At 40.8% G+C, this 17,081-nt stretch overlaps 1 long non-coding RNA gene across 1 annotated transcript in view; it reads left to right on the top strand.

Moving 5' to 3' along the window:
* The window catches only part of LOC117777750, a 31,577-nt gene that overhangs the window by 14,174 nt on the left and 322 nt on the right, over positions 1-17,081 (top strand). The gene's annotated exons all lie outside the window — the stretch shown is intronic.

The raw sequence follows: 17,081 nt of genomic DNA, 5'->3' as shown, positions 1-17,081 counted from the left end.
ATTGTATACATTGAAATTCATATTGATGGGTCAATCTGGAAAAGTCCAACCGGGCAGTGTTTCTGTTCAAATGTGCTGCTGCTGTTCCTACTTACTTTCTGCGGATCACTTAGCTGTGGATTTGTGGAGTGGATCTCGTCACAGTGTGCGGTGCTCAAAAATGAGAGTTTAGGAAAAACCTAACCCGTCTGTCTTGGGCAATATGTCGTGGAAGGACCTTCTGCTTCTGCTAATACTCGGGGCAAGAAAATCCATACAGGTGGAACATATCAGCCGAAAGAATCTGTGCCGGTGGGCGAAAATATCACATATTGGTGAGTGTATTTCTGTAGCATGCGCACAACAGAGACAGACAAGAACACATAATGCCTAATCAGATAATTGTGTCCAGAAATTGACAAAATGAATTACCCGTCTGTGTTTGTCACAGCTGGTGATAACCGTGCAATTTTGATTTTGAAAATGTAATAACATTTTAATGCAGGGCTGCAAAGTGCTATCAGATGGGGACAAGCGAGCCATCCTGAATGCACCACATTAGTTAACATAATAGATAACCCAGGAAGGGAGTGCCCTGCACAAGTGGCCACTCTCGGCCAGTATCGAGTAATTTTTATATTTTTGCCAATTTGACAGAACACGAAAGGTTCTAATCAAATGTAGTAAACAGTTTTTCAGACAAAAAATAAATAAAAAAATAAATAAATGCATTAATAACCAGTTCAAAGTTTGATTTTATTTAATTTTCTTCCACTAAAAATGTGATAAAATTAATGGTATTTTATATTTAGTTTTATTTTTAAAAATGTTTTGCTAGTGGTATATGTTGATTATTTTCCCACGAAGTATTTTTCCATTTACCTCAATACATTCCAAATGTTCTTATAGAATTCACTATATGTTAATGAGATGAGCCATGTATCCAGAGCAGTGATTGGACCAGAGTTTGTGTGTATGTGTGTGTGTGTGTGTTTGTTCTTAATAATAGCTGTAAACAAATACATGTGTTTATTAATGTATTTGTGAACAATGATATCACCTGGAAGAGAAAATTAATGACAATATATTAAAATACACACAATTACGCTAAAGTCGGTCTTAATTGGAAACATTACATTTTAAAGACTAACATTGTACGTTCATTAATAATCACTTAAAATATCCTGGTTATAAATATCAACTCGGCAGACTTAAAGTTAAGTGTTACTGTTAAACACATTGAGCACAGTGGCTACTTAGCCATAGCTACTTAATACATAAATCACATATTAAAAGACACATATCGAATCTACAAAATGTCAACGATGATACAGTAACGTCCAGGGCTTGTTTCTGTTGTGGTCCTCGATAAGAAACCAGACACAAGCACTTGAGGATAAAGATTATTCCACGAAGACAGACGCATGGTGTATTTCCGAGTAATGGGCTAATGGGGGAATTTTGTCGTGTCTGATAAGCTCTTGGACTACATTTTGCTCCACAGCCCCCACGATCCAAAGCTTGATGAGATAAAAATAATAAAAGCTAATAAAATATTTAACAGAACATACTTTTTAATTAAGTCTTCAATCAACCACTTAATATTTGCAGTTGTTCCCATATCTGTTCGTTTATCTTAATGTGAAATTATAGTTAAATTTAAAATCAGCTCACGTCATTTTTCTAATTGTCTGCCTAAAGTTCAAAACCCTGAAAAACACAACAAATGGTTGAATCCTGTTGCTGTGTTGTCAGTAATTCGTGCAGCAGTTGTCAACAGCAACGTTTTATGCCGTGTGGAAATCTAATCTTGGAATGAAACTCTTCACTGGCTGCACTCTGATGCAGATTCATCCAATTATTTCCTTTGCTGTTTATTAATGAATTATGCTATGTTCAATATTGAACAGGGGGGAATGTGAAAGAGGGATTCAGCTGGCCGTGTCATTATATACGGCAGGGAGGATCGCTCGCAGACCGAAAAGTTGCATCTCTGCTCAAACCTCTGGGCATTTACATGGGGAGAGATTAACCCTGTCCTCCTCGGTTTGATGTGGCCGGCTGATGTAAAGCGGCACAGCCGAGTGTGTAAAGACACGAACCACGATCCGTGCTAATGCCCGGAGTTATGTGTGAGGCATTGGAAGATGGTATATGAAGCATGCTCTCTGCTAGCCCTCCTCCTAACAGCCTCCACCCAGGGATGATGTCACTTCTTGCCCTGCAGAGGAGTAATCAGTCTCCTGCATGCCCGAAGGGCCCCTTAGGAGTTATCAGTCTTTGATAGTTGTCTCTATTGCAGCTGATTCAATCTGTAACACCACTCCGGGCCCTGCGTGAGCATGTAACAAACATACTAAATCATTTCTGTCGTTAGAAGTGGTGAAATTCCTCTGCCAGCCTCCCTAGTTATGTTCTGGTTGGAGAGTATTAATATCAGAGCAGACAAAGTGCTACGCCTTGCAAGAGGTATGATTACATACATACACATGACAGAGGGAGACAGAGAGCGACAGGGAGCACACAAAGATTCACACACACACACCCGCGGGCTAATACAAGGGCACAGAGACTCACACACACACATGCTCAGTGTGTCACTTCCTCATCTCCTGCTGCTCTGTCCTTAAACCTCTTCACCCTCCATGCAGGGAGTAGACACTGTGCTCTTTTCTCTTTGTCATGTTAATAACACTAAGCCTAACTGTCCCCCACTTTGCCTGTCAACTTGCATTTATTTTGTTTTCCTTTTTTCTTTTCTTTCTCGGCATGTACTGTCAGGTTTCTTGGGGTACGTTTAAGTCCCTCCCTGCATCACTCACCGCTCCTGGAACCAATTATATTATCCGGCCAGCCCATCCAATTCCATCGGAGGGAATGACAGAGGGAATCTGCATTCATTCTCTGCGCCAGCAGCATCACACCTTTACTAACCTATTCTTAAGATCCCACTCAAGAGATTTTCATTCCCCGCTCTGCTTTTCTCTTCCCCCTCTTAGACTCTTCTCCGCGCAGTTTCTCATTCTCTCCATGAAGCCTCCCCTGACAGTGTGAATAAGGATCTTGTTGTTTGCAACACCAACATACTGCTGTGTGACACATTATCTGGTGTAGTCTGCCTTTGCTGCAGGATGCTTGCCTCAGAGCCTAACCACTGCATTGTCTGAGCTTTCACCTCACCCCTGGCTATCTGCTGTGCTCTGGCTTAAGGCTTATCCTTAGGCCTCTGCAGAGCTGCCGGGCCAATGAACACTAACAACTTTCCCTTTGTTTGCTATGTGAACCTCTCTACAACCACACTGGCACATTTACGACTGTTATCTACCTCTAATACTGAGATTATTCTGTCTGTCTATTACGGGCCGATCAATACGTTGCATTCTACCAGATTGTTTAGTACAAGCCTTAAAAATTCAATGCGCGAGCTGTTCTAAACAATTCACCACGCGTTTCTCCTGCAGAAAACACTTGTATCTGACACCACACCTGCTGTTTTTGTTATACTATGAAGCGCTGCATTACATTTAGTTGGATATGCTGCTGAGACACCATGTGAAATGAGTCAAATCTGTTGTATACAATATGATCAGCTGATTATGGTTAATGTAGCCAACAGCATTGTTTCAAAATTAGCCTCGCCTCGACCAATGCTCAGCTAAACTTACAAAGCATCCCTTCACACCGCCACCCTTGCGTACGAGCCTGGCTGCAGGGATTTGCTCCCATTCAGCCTCAAGAGCATTAGTGCGTGATGTTGGACATTATGTTTCTGGCTTGCAGGCGGGTTCCAGTCCATCTCCAACGTACTGGATGGTGTGAAGACGTCAGGGCCAGTCTGACTCTTACTCAGCAAACGCAACAATGGTCGCAACACATCCCCAGACCATCAAAAACATCCATCTATACCAGGCTGTCGCATATAAGTTGAAAACCAAAATGCCAGAACAGAATGTAATTCTGACAAGATGGATTCTAGCCACATCTTTGAGCCATCCTCTACGCCTCACCTCTACCACCAACCACTGACACAAGCATGATCAGCTTGTGAACAAAATGGTGAAAGAACAAGTGCATCTCTTTCCCTCCTCGGGTCTGTATACAGTATGGTATAAATTAATTATAGGCAAGATGAAAAGGGACTCTTTGGGGTGGTCCACATATAGTTCAGCTCTTGGGATTAGTGCAGTCGACTATGCCATCTCTGAAACAAGCCCCTCTCTCATTAGTGCATTCACTGTTGTCGATATTAAACCAACTGTTCATAAGATAATAACCTGAGCCCTGTAAATAACATTGAAGTAATTGTCAACATATCATGATCGGTGACGTTAGATTTGAAATAGTTTGAATAGTTTGAACCAAACACAACAGAATACAAACTGATAATAAGACATACAAAAACAACAACATGATAAGAAACTATGAGAAATTGAAGAATCCATCCATCAAATTAGATCCCGGGGAGATGGAATAACTTAAACAATAAAAAACAACCTTTTCCTACAGAGTTCCCACAGCATTCGGACAAACTATATTAGCAGATTTCACCCAACAATCTCAATTATGAACAGAAACTAAATCAAGAAAGATGGAAAATCCTTTCCACAATAAAAAAAAAAAATCAAAACCCATTGACTTTCTTATCACAATGGAAGAATGGTTAAACACCAGTATGAAGCATGTGGACCTGACATAGACGCTGAAACACAGCAGCCCTGAGCTGAGACAGACCCTGCTCCAGTTCTTCCTCAGTCAGGTGGCTTCCCTTTGATCTGGAGCCGGGGGCTTATTCCCCCTATAACACGTAAGGGGAGATAAATTAGACCCTGATAATTACCGCGGCATTTTTCGCGAGCAGCAACCTCGTGAAAGTGTTTCTGCAGCATTCCTTCCCCATGGAAAACAATGCCCTGAGTAAAAGGCACATTTTCTTTCTTACAAAATCATCAAACTGACCACGTTTACATGCTACACACTAATTAAGCATCGCCTACCCCAGAAAAGGAGGGGTGAAATTTATATGTTTTATTGATTTAAAAAAGTTCCGGCTCAGTATTATCATAAATTTCTCAAAATATGTGTCGGAGATAAACTTTATATCGTATATATATGTATTCATATGAATGTCAGTAATATATTTAAAGGGAAAAAGGCAACAGCACTGCACATCTCTTTACTCAGGAGAGGGGGGGGGGCTTATCTCCAGCTCTATTTAAAGCGCCCACATTTTACACTTAACCTGTTTTTCATTAGACTTTTTGACATCAATAAGAAGATGTATTTAAGGTTTTAAGTACCAAAACCCATTCCAATTGAGTTTCACATCTCCTCCCTCCCACTTCTGTGTGGAGCTCTAGCGAGAACAGGTCGCTCAGCCGATCCAACGATTTTCATTATTTTCTGATGTGATGCACAGCCACACCGACCACAGGTAGCAGACTGTAAACCTGCTGAAACTCACCGGCAAACACAAATGGCAGCAGTCAGTCACAGATCAAATGAGCCAAACACGTGGTCAAATTCAGACTAAAATGCTCTGGCTGGAGCGTTGGGCCCGGTTGTAGTGCAGAACCCCTGGATCATCTGGCAGTGATGGGGTGACTGTCCCTGGTGGTGAGTGGGTTCAGGTCCAATGCAGGTTTGGCAGAGTCCACTGCCTCTACCTCCAGCTCACTCCCCTCAACATTAGCTGTTAGCCACACTGATTGTAAGCAATATAAAGGAACATTTATATTTTTCTTACATCTTACAGAGTTTCATCAGTCACCGGCTCTTGATCAAATAAAATCCAATAACCTCACACCAGCACTGCTTTCCAACCACCAGCGAGAGTAAACCTATACTGATAAAGATGAGTATCTTCTCATCTGAATCACTGGATGAATCAAACCCTAACCCTTTAATACAAATCACACAGTATCTCCTGAGAAATTAGGACACAGCATGTCCTGGTTATACCAACAAAAGTCTGTGGTCACTGCATGACAGGTGATGTAGAAACATGAGATGCACTTCCTCTCAAAATGTGACAAATGTAATATTATCCGAGTGAAATACTTTAAATAAATTTGATTTGCTAATCCCTCATATCATGGAGCAAGATGACAGTGAAAAGGAACTGATTCTATGGGGACATTGACATGCAGCACTTACCTCACTTAGTCTCATTTTCGTCTTCTTTTCAATTCAATTAAAATGTGCTTTAGTGCCATGTCCTCTTTTTGATTTATATCCAGTTGCAGTTGAGAAAAACAGAGAACAGAAGACTAATAAATCCATAGCGATGGAAACAAAGGATGATTTTGTACTTTTAATCCAGGGCTGAGGTCAAAAAGTCAAAAATCTCCTTTCCCAACCATTATCCCTTAACCCCAATGGAAATAAGTCATGAAATCAATGAAAGATGTTAAGGAGAATTTCATAAGGAGTTGGTAAAAGAGAGCTGTGGTGCTAAGAGAATCCGACTGCTCTTACACTAAGCCCTTCTTTTTTCTTTTTTTTTAAACCAACTAAAAGATAACAAACTACAATTCAGGTCAGGTTCCCTGTCCAAAACAGAAGGGGCCAGTGAAACAGCATTCATGCATATAGTATTTTGTTATTGATGATGATGGTTTGAACAAGAAATTTAATATGCCTGCTCTTCAACGTTACTTCTAACTGGACAGATATGAAAGAGGAGAAATCTGTATTTATGGTTTGGAGCCCAGCCAATCGTGCGAGGATTTCCATAAGTTTAGGATCGTGCCACAAGCATAAAACAGCTGCTCTGTTGTTTTTACATTTAAATGGGTCTGCCTTCGTGCAACTATGGTGTTGCATCACTCTAAATGTTGGAATTACCCCCTTTCCTTTTTGTAGAGAATGCTCCAGTGCTTCCAAGGAGATGGGAAGCACCAAAGCCACTTTCCTCAGAGAATCCCACCAGCTCTTACACTGAGCATTGGATCAACATAAAAAAAGGATTCAATCATATAAAATATTCAACTTTAACTCCATGCAAAGAATGTGTTTCCGTTTAATTCATATTTTCTGAAGGTGTAGCAAATCCATTATTTCTAGTTTTCCCAAATTAAAACGAATAGTTTTCTTTCTTAACTTAATGGGAATATTCTACCCAGTTCAACCTGAGATGTTTATGCTAACTAAGATCTATGCTAACCATTTTTAAGTTGAGACTTGATTTAATTGATTATTTTAAGTTGTGTCAAATGAAAAATAATAGTTTATTTTAATTCATTCATTTAGTTTATTTCAGTGTTATCCCAAAAATCTCTTACAAAGCAATGCACTTATACACATTCCATAAACGAAAAAGAAGCACGAAGAAGAAAAATCGTATATTATCTGCCCCGTTCATTCAAAAACAAATAAAGAAGATTTTCTTTCTTTTTCTTTTCACAAATCACTTTTCAAATAAGGTATTCATCAATAGCCATCGTCATATCATAAATATTTGAAAATCATTGTCCAGAGAATTCCACAGTTTCACTGCAGAAACCACACATATGCTTTAATGCAGTGCGTGCATATGGCCGTTTGAAATTATACTTGATCTATGATCCTTGTCAGTGGATATTAATGTCAACAGCTTCTGTAGGTTTTCGGTATAGAACTCACATAACCAATTAAATATAAGCCAACGAATTCTTTAAGAACCACAAGAATAAGTGAACAATACCAAATATGAAGTGACGTAACATCTAAAGTGTCCTTTGCTTTGCACAGACCTGCAGCCCTTTTGCTCACTTCAGGAAAACCATCCTTTGCAAAAAAGACTATTCAACCACAGCCCAGCTATGCATCTGTCTCCTTACCTCCCTCCCTATATACCAGTTAACTTTGCAGTCTTGCCCAACACTGTCAGCCCAGTGGGAGTTAATTTGCTACCTGACTGATGCCATAACGTCCTGTTTGACTCCCTGTCTCACATTCTTTGACACCACTTAAAGGTGAAAGCTATCGACCTCGTATATCACATGCAATGTTTCGATGCGTTTTCAAAGACACGTAGGTAGGCATCACATGGTAAACTGTACTTTCATCTCCTCTCTAGCTGCTATTGCAATCGGACAAGGCTTTGCCCATATAATCATTTGCTTTGATATGGATGTGGTTCCACAGAGATTTGTGTATCATTAATTATTTTTATGTTGTATTGCTCTGCTGCTTGACATGGGTTTACTCTGACTGAAAAGTGATGCTTAGCTTCAGACAAATTTCATCTGAGAGTTTCTTTTTTTTCTCTTTCAAAGTTTCTGACGTATGAATCTATAAGCCTGATTGATATTCAATGTTATCCTCAGTTTCAGCTGAAAGCTGGTCCTATATAATTAGCCTAATCGCACTTTTAAAAGCAAAGGAGCTGTCAAATACATCCACGCAGGATAATGCACATATTGGCTAGAAAGGAGCCCTCTATTGTTGTTCGGTGACACCTGCGATTACCTTTTTACAGACCAGATATAATTAGTTACTCAAAGAACGACAAAGAAGGGAAATATTCATAATTTCGTATTTTTTATTTATTTATTCTGGCTTATTATCTATTATTTTTTTATAGTTGTTGTTGTGTTGGGGCTGTCTGCAGTTATTGTTTGGCACCTTAGAATAAAATGAAACAAACCAGATAAATTCATCTAGCAGAGAAAGATGAACAAATACAGTTTGGAATGAAAAGCATTGGAGGAGTGATGCATAATATCCCAATCAGGCAATGCTAACCATTTTATATAAACATACTGTAATGCCATTTCATAATGACACACTTGCGATATAATTTATCCTATATGATGACAAATGATGGTTAATCTAAATACGATATTAGATCATGTCTCTGGTTTCAAAAGTGACTGTATTACCACACATGATGAGGTCATTCCTACACCATATAATCACAAATGACAGCTTTTTCCATTTATATAAGCTTTACGTCGTGTGTATTGTCGTATAGGTTCCAGAGACACCTTGAAAAATTCCTTTTTAAACAATTCATGAGTTGTTGAATGATTTAATTTATCATATGATAACATGCAATGTTTCTCTAGCTCTTTTATTTGTTGAGATATCTTTAAAAATTTGTTTTTCGGACCATATTCTTGTTGACCTTGACTTTGACCTTTGATCAAACACCTCTGAAAGATAATCATCTTGAGATATCCTGCAGACACACACACACACAACACTCACACACTCACTCACACTCACACGCACACACATACCACATAACACTCACACACACACACACACACACACACACACCTGGGTGAAAAAATACCCACTTGTGCAACTACGTTGATGCGCAGGGGGATAGAACCAGTCTTGTGTTCTTGAAGACATATTTACATATTTATTTCTGAATGTTGGAAGAATGTTATTCACTTCACAACACCCCAGATAAAAAGCAGAAAGAGAACCAACCACCCAGCAGCTCTGCGGCAAACAGGTCGTCAACAATCCTCCTGTTTCTGGAGTTTCACTCAACTGAAGCTTTTCTGGGACGATGTTAAAGCACCGTTTGTGCTGTGATGTATCTATGAAACATCGAGGAGACAAAGCAAAGAAGAAGAAAATCGCTCGCTTACAGCAAGTAAATGAGCTCCCGGCTGCGGGTAGGAAACCATCTACACGTGTTGCTTAGATACGTTCCCATGGTTGTTTCATTTATTTTTGTATGTGGCAAGTTAATGTTCGTTTTTTGTCTCTTGAACGTGTCTCCTGCTTGACGCACAGGTCTGCACAACACGCAGAGATTTGGGAATAGTGCGCATCAGCCCATCTACATGGCTGCAGGCACAGCACCCCTCCCTCAATACCACTGCAGAGACATTTACATGAATCATTAGTCAAAAACCTGCCCCCTGGTGATGGAGCAGTGGTTTGAGACTGTTTCTAATTCTAATCAGGTGAAATACTGACCTACCTGCTGAGAGTTAAAGGAAATATTTAACTCTTTAGATCTTTGTATGCACATAATTTAGTCTAACGCAGATCCCATATGGCTTATTCCATGTATCATGCTGTCATACAAATGTTAATTAAATGATATGTTATTGCATTGAGTCTATTTACTTCCATAGTTTGCACTCATGTGTGTAAATACGGGCTTTAACTATGATATCAATAATAAGAATAAATTGAATTTGCACATTTCCATCAACACAAACTAAATATTATGAGCTTCATGCCGTTTAAGAATTCATGCTGTTGTACTGAATTGCAGCAGATTGTGCAGACGAAGTTAATAAAATGTTGACAGACTGTTTTTATATCAACATCTCTTTCTGTAGTAATGATTTCCTAACTGAATATGATTGAGTCGTTTAATTTGGGATCAGATTTAATGGGGAGAGGTGCCGAGGGCTGACGGTTGTGCGGTAGGTGTTGACTGAAGCTGGCTTGCTCAGGCAGCGTGGTGCTGCTTTTTTGCACAGCAGCCGATTGTGTATTGATCATGAAGCGAAAAAGCTTGTTGTTGGTTCGTGTTGTCATGACAAGTTCAGAGCCAGCTGTCCTGACAGCATGTGGCAAAACAGGATCCTGGTGAGACTTACAAGTCTGATGTAAACACACACACACACACACACACACACACACACACACACACACACACACACACACACACACCCACACCCACACCCACACCCACACACACACACGTCGCTCCCAGATTCAGCAGGAGCCGCTCGCTGCTCAGGTCACTGACAGTTCAGGCTCCCAGATTTCTGTTGCAACAGCGTGAAGAGTCTGCTTCCGCTGAGAGAGAAGATGCAGATCGACACTACAGAGCGCTGCAGGAGCAATCTTATTTATATTCAGTGTATAGATTTACCCTGACTCATCACGGTGCAGGAGGAAGTATTAAAGAGCGCTGCTGCATATCACTGGAGAGAAAGAAAATCCTGCATTCTGTCAACAATAAGCAAATCAATTATTTTACATACGACAGTTTCAAACAGAAAGCTTTGTGTTTGTACACAGACTTGACACGCTGCTTACATTTGTATTCATCCAACTCTTTTCCAAACGCATCCACATGAAATGTCAATCAGATGTCAGTGAGCGCGGCTTCATATGTGCATTATATTTCTTTAACAACCACACGAAACAAATGCAAGGTCACCAGCTCTGCACAGAACAATGTGGTTTCTCTATTGACTTTGCATACGGCGCTGTCTGTCTGCTGCCTTGTTCTCAGTGAGATGAAATAACGCGGCCACACCAACAGTTTTTCTTTATGCCGCAGTAGAAAAAAAAAAGATTCACAGCTGTGTGTGTTTAAGTGTCTATTAATTCCAGCCATGACTGCTGCTAAAAGATGAAACATCTGGCCACAGACTCTCCTGACTAACGTGTATGTTGTGAGAAAGAAGGAAAGGAAGGACAGCCGTGCTCAGATGCTCTTTGTGTCAGTGATTTTTATTTCCTCTATCATCGCCGGTGCTACATTTCCCCCAATTCTGCCAGAAACATCACATCTTAAGAGGAAGGGCAGAGAACATATTTCATGTCTGAACAGTCCACTTAGGACTGTTTCCTGGGATTCCTCAAGGACTTTACAGGTAGTCTTTTTTTTTCAGGGGTTTAGTGCTCGGCCTGCGCTTCAGCTGACATGAAAAATTAAAGGAATGGATCCTGCATAAAATAGCTGTGACTTACAATATGTTGAACCTCTTGTGGAGATCCTTTTTCCAAGAGCAGTAACTCAGAATGCATCGTGTTGAAGTCTGGGTTTAATAACTCAGGCCTCATCAGCCAAAGCGGACTTAGAGCAACATATGAGCCATTAGTGATGTATTTGAAGATTAGCCTTGAAGATGCTTCCCAGTTCCTGCCTATGAAGCCAGCTCCTCTGGGGGGCAGTAGAGGCATCAACACTCCCTTTCATGGCATCCTGCGGCAGGAAAGGGGCAAGGTCAGAGGGGATTTGAGCTTGGCTCGCCAACACATGTTTCTTTGCTTGCCCAGTCTCGCTCAAGGCACAGATTATCACCATTCACCAGCTACTGTTACAGGCTGTGGCCCGTGTGCCACGCCAGATCTTGATTGGCGTATCAGGAGACTCTCCTTTCCTTACCTGTCCTTCCTTATTTGTGCAACCGAAGCCCCGTCTCCACTTCACTTCACTGGCAGAAATATACACAAACATCAAGACACGGCTCTTAGGGGATCTACACTCAAAATATACATCCGCAAAGCAGAGCTGGAAGACATTTAAAGAGCTTCAGCTTGAAATGCTTCACCTGTGTAGGCTGCACGATTATCCTTGACCTCCTATTTTGTTTTGCTACTTCAGCAACTCAAATAAAAATGCCAGTGTCTTTTGTTTATATCGTAATTCTGCTCTTTTGGGAGCCATCTTCTCACTGTTCGTTATGTGATGTCAAGCTTGGCCTTCACGCGGACACTGCTTTAAGGACACTGTGCGTGATGAAAGATTAATAAAGCTTTGGGAATGCTTGCAGTTTCCTTTGGCGGCACATCCTCTACATGGCCCACATTTGTTTCGATTGAACAGTTGTATCATAAACACAATGAGGGCTCTCTGTAAACTGGTGGCGTGTGGCTCGGCTGTGCTGATGATTGGGGAGAGAAAGGAAGCGTCAGGCAGAGCGTGACTGAAAGAGAAATCTTCCAGTGAGTGGAAAATAAAAAGGAATTGAATTACGTTTCTGGGGAGTGCACACTGTGAATAGAAAATATGTGGAATGGAAATGTCACCACTGATTTGCAAAATTTGGTTTATCCACATATTTGAAACAAAGTACGTTTTTACGATTGTGAGATATTTCATTTTACGCGGCATATCAAAGTAAAATATAGCACTTTATACTTTTTACTAAGCTACATTTATTTGATAGCTGTAAGGGACAATTTTAAAAGCCTATGAAAAACAATGCATTGTTATACGAATAAGCCGTCTGAATTAACTCCACTGCAGTCGGCTATAATACATAATATAATGGTGATTTCATGTTTTTACACAACAATAATAATACAGTATTATACCATTAATACATATAACAATGACAGAGCCCATTACTTGTGTGTGTTTTGCTAATACTTGTTTTGCTTAAGTAAGTTTTGAATACAGGTAAGTATTTAAAAAAATTGGCACTTTTATGAATATTACTTCCACAACTTTTCTCTGTAAAAACAAACCTGTGAACTCCATTGATGCACAGACACACAGTGTCCCTCGCACATTTCTCCCCTAGTAGATACAAAACAAAAACGCATCAAACAGTCATTGTTTTATACATTTCCCTGAGTCTCTAGAGGCCTCGGGACGACTTTGCTCGGAGTCCCAGTATGGCGAGGTCGAAGTCATCCAGCAGTGGCCTCCGTCTGGCATTTTACCCAGAGCACATCCTGTGGGAGCAGGAGCTTTGGAGCCGGCTGCGCGACCACATCAAACAATGGCTTTTTGTTGTAAACAAAGCCAGGGCAGCTTGCCGGGGGCCCTCTCGCTCTCCCTCTCTCTCTTTCCTCCTGCCCGGATCCAGTGTGCATTCTATAATTCTGGACCGTCAGACAAATGTGTGCCAACACTCGCGATTCCATTTGTGTTTGTACACAGAGACCATGAACCTGGAGGCGCAGTAGAGAGGTTCAGATTCATCGAAAACAGTAAAGCAAGACGAAACACAAAACTAAAGGATAGTTAAGACTAAATCACCTGAACAGTTTGACTGCATGGCATTAAACACAATGTCTGCATGGTTGTTTACTGGTGTATGTGTCCACTGCTGTAGCTGCTTTGTCTGAAGGACAGAGCAACAGTAAATAAAGCAGTTTAGGTGCATTTGTTTTCCTCAAACATGCACATATCACTTACATATGTGCATACATCTGTAGCTTAAGTGTATGATATGATCAAAACTCAATTTAAAGTCAATTATCATATGTAATATTGCCGGAACAGATAGTGTCAGGTCTCAGTTTTAACCAGATATGTGGATAGCGCGTTCTGTCTTTAGGACAGAACGGATGTCTAGCATGGCACACTGTGTTGGCACATTGACCGGTCGAGCTAACAAGCCGCGCTCACCATGAAATTACACTTCCCAGGTACCCAGACGTGCTGCACCACGGTGTCACATTACATTGAAACCCCGTTTCAGGATCAGGAGCGATTCAAAACGCTACCAAATGCTGCAATCTGCTGCAACCCCTGCTGTTTCATGTTAGCTCCGTTACCCCTCACGCATCCGCCCGCACTTGATCAAAGGTGACAACGCAGAATGTTTGCACAGCAGAGCTCGAGCTTTCCCCGGTGATTAACACCACGTTATCGTCAGAGGAGGGTCCCCTGGTAGAGACCAGTGATCACACTTTAGCTATGATAATGAAAGATTTAAAACACCCAGCTAATTGAAATTCTAGTTCAGGGCAGCAGCTGGGATGCATGCTTAGCTATTATCACTATTAATAGTTTTGATCAGAAAGGGGAAACAAGCAAAGGAAAGGGAGGCCCATCCCTGTGTCCCCGGAGCCCCAGAGACCATCTGAGGCTATTAGCGTCTGTGTTTTTCTATTATGGCACCTATGTATATTTTACTCAAACTGATATTCTTTCAGGAACTCATGCAGAGAAGAATTTGGAGAGCTGGTTAATTGCGAGGTTTGACGATAATTGTTTCATTAATTCTTGCTGGCTCTCATTGTTCCTGGCCAGGCACATGGGTCCAAGCCTACGCAGAGCTTGGCAGTAGTTTTTAAACGAAGGGGAAATGGAACAACCTGCTTCACTGCCCCCGCTGATCCCTCGGGTTTCAGCTAGTTTTTCTTTCTTCTCTCATACCTCCTGTGTCAAGGGCATTCCCTGTTTCCAGGCTACTGAAAACCTGCAGAGGTCAATCATTGTAAAAGCCAGTGGAGGGGCACAGCAGGGGACTAGATTTATGCTCTCGCTCCATATTATCTTTGACAGAATGGCCACTGACTTTATTTTGAATAAATACTGCAGCTTTTACAGTCCTGTAGAATATTTTCCCCAAAGAAAATGTACATGCCAAAGGTTCAGGAATCATTTGTTTTCTCTTTGGCAACAGGAGGATTAGCATCCTGTTATCATTTATATCCTGAATCTGTTTCATATGAAGTGGAAATATAATGGACTGAATTCTAACCAAGTATATGTGCATGCTAATCACACTCCTTTGCTATTTGAAATCCACATGCTGACTGCTGAAGGGGAAAGAGGCTCCTATTGACTCTATTTGAATCCATTGGTGAGCACATGTTTCAATCCAAACACTGAGAGCTGGGGTTATAAAGTGTGGAGATGGGAAGTTACCATAGGGCAGAGGCCAGTGGCTTTATTGCTATTTGGGGCACTGCTGTGTGTCTCAGAGGTTTGAAAAGTTTGAATTAGATTTGCTTCAGCACCTCTCCAGCTGGGAACTCTGTAAATTGACAGTAAGGAACCTTATCTGTGCAAGCAAAAGAAAAGTTAAAGCCTCCAGCATCAGCTCTGCAGCCACAGGTAGGTTCCATATCCTCTGCACTGGATGACTAGTCTATAAATTGTCATGAACCAATGACTGAATAGGCTCCTCTTCTTATCCTGTAGCCATCAAGAGCAAGAATGTAACCATATGAGCGTATCATGCTGATAAAATCTATTTCTAGTCCTGTTCTTAGGGACTGTACTTTTTTCATTTGAGGGAATTGGCCCAGCATGAAAATACTTTTCAGTATCTTTTTGTTCTCACAAGAAAAACAGGATGGCGAAGCTTTTCAATTCATGTGCAGTTTCTCAAAATAAAAGAAGAATCCGATCCGTTCACTGTGAAGCTTTGAAGAATTACATTTCAGCTTTGAACCACAGTGTAAATTGTGTGTGCTGCTGCTGTTGCTGCTGGCTGCGTGATCGTCTGCGGACTGGTGTGGCCTGTGGACCCTGGGCAGGGCTTTACAGTGAGAGACAACAATCCCCCATCATGGCCGGTGGCCATTATTTTCCTTGAACTGCAAAAACATGCGAGGAGCTGAAACGCCTCTCCCTCTCTGTGTAGCAGAGGGAAAAAAAGTCTAAAAAAAAAGTCTATCATTTATTATTCAAATGAAATGAGGTCCGGCAGATGGTGGAAGAGGGGCTGTGGGCTCGCGGCAGAAAACCTCCTGCTCTCTACCTCTGTGATTTCAGTCAGCCCGTGACGAAATAAAAAGTTCAAAGGGAATCAGCAATCGTGACGGATCTCATTAGCATATTTCCAATGAGCAACATTAGAGGCCGAGATGGTTCCCATGCAGGAACTAATCAATGTATGCCAATGTATACCAGATACTGCTGGCTTCACTTACATATTATCTACATGTACTGTATGACAAGTACACTAGAGGAGTCTATACAAGTCCTGTTTCAGAAACACTTTGAGTTCAAAGAAGTTAATGAATACACACACGAATATGCAACGATCCGCAGTTTATAACTCTTTTGGAGTCAACAAAAACATTTTCAAAATGTTATATCTAGTTTTTATCTATTCACATTTAGTGTACAATAAAACACTTTAGTCTTGAATGGGTTGTTATAGATTGAAAAGAGTCTTGGTGGATTTCCCTCAATTCACAATCATTCTTTTTAGCTACTTCCCATTGTACAGTATGTGTTGTGTGAAAATGTGCTTTCAGGGGTTTGCAGCTTCCAGGGTCTGATTATGTTGTGAAAATATACACAATTTTAAAAAAAAAGAAAATTGAAGCTGAATGGAGCCAAAAGTAGACTGTAAACACAGCTCGGGTTTTGACATGGATTTGCTTTTTAGCATTCTGAGAAATGCACACATTGGCTTTCTTGCAGAGAGTAAGATGACAGGGTTGATACCACTAACATCTGTTCATTAAATATGAAGCTACAGCCAAGAAACTGTTAGCTTAGCTTAACACAGAGACTGGAAACGGGGGGAAACAGCTAGCTGGATGTATCTGTAACAAAGTCAACCTACCACTATGAGACGTTTTATGTAGTTTCATCCATTCAAATAAACTTTTCAAATTGCTGAAAAATTAAACCACGACTTTTCACTTTTACCCTTTTATGTGTTAGTGAGCGTTAGAGGTGCTGGGACTTTCAGACAGACCCAGGTTTGTGTTTT

The sequence above is a fragment of the Hippoglossus hippoglossus genome, chromosome 17 (assembly GCF_009819705.1).
Source record: "Hippoglossus hippoglossus isolate fHipHip1 chromosome 17, fHipHip1.pri, whole genome shotgun sequence".
NCBI classification, from domain to species: Eukaryota; Metazoa; Chordata; class Actinopteri; order Pleuronectiformes; family Pleuronectidae; genus Hippoglossus; species Hippoglossus hippoglossus.
Note: the sequence above shows the minus strand (reverse complement) of the source record. Positions and strands in the feature narration are given on the sequence as shown.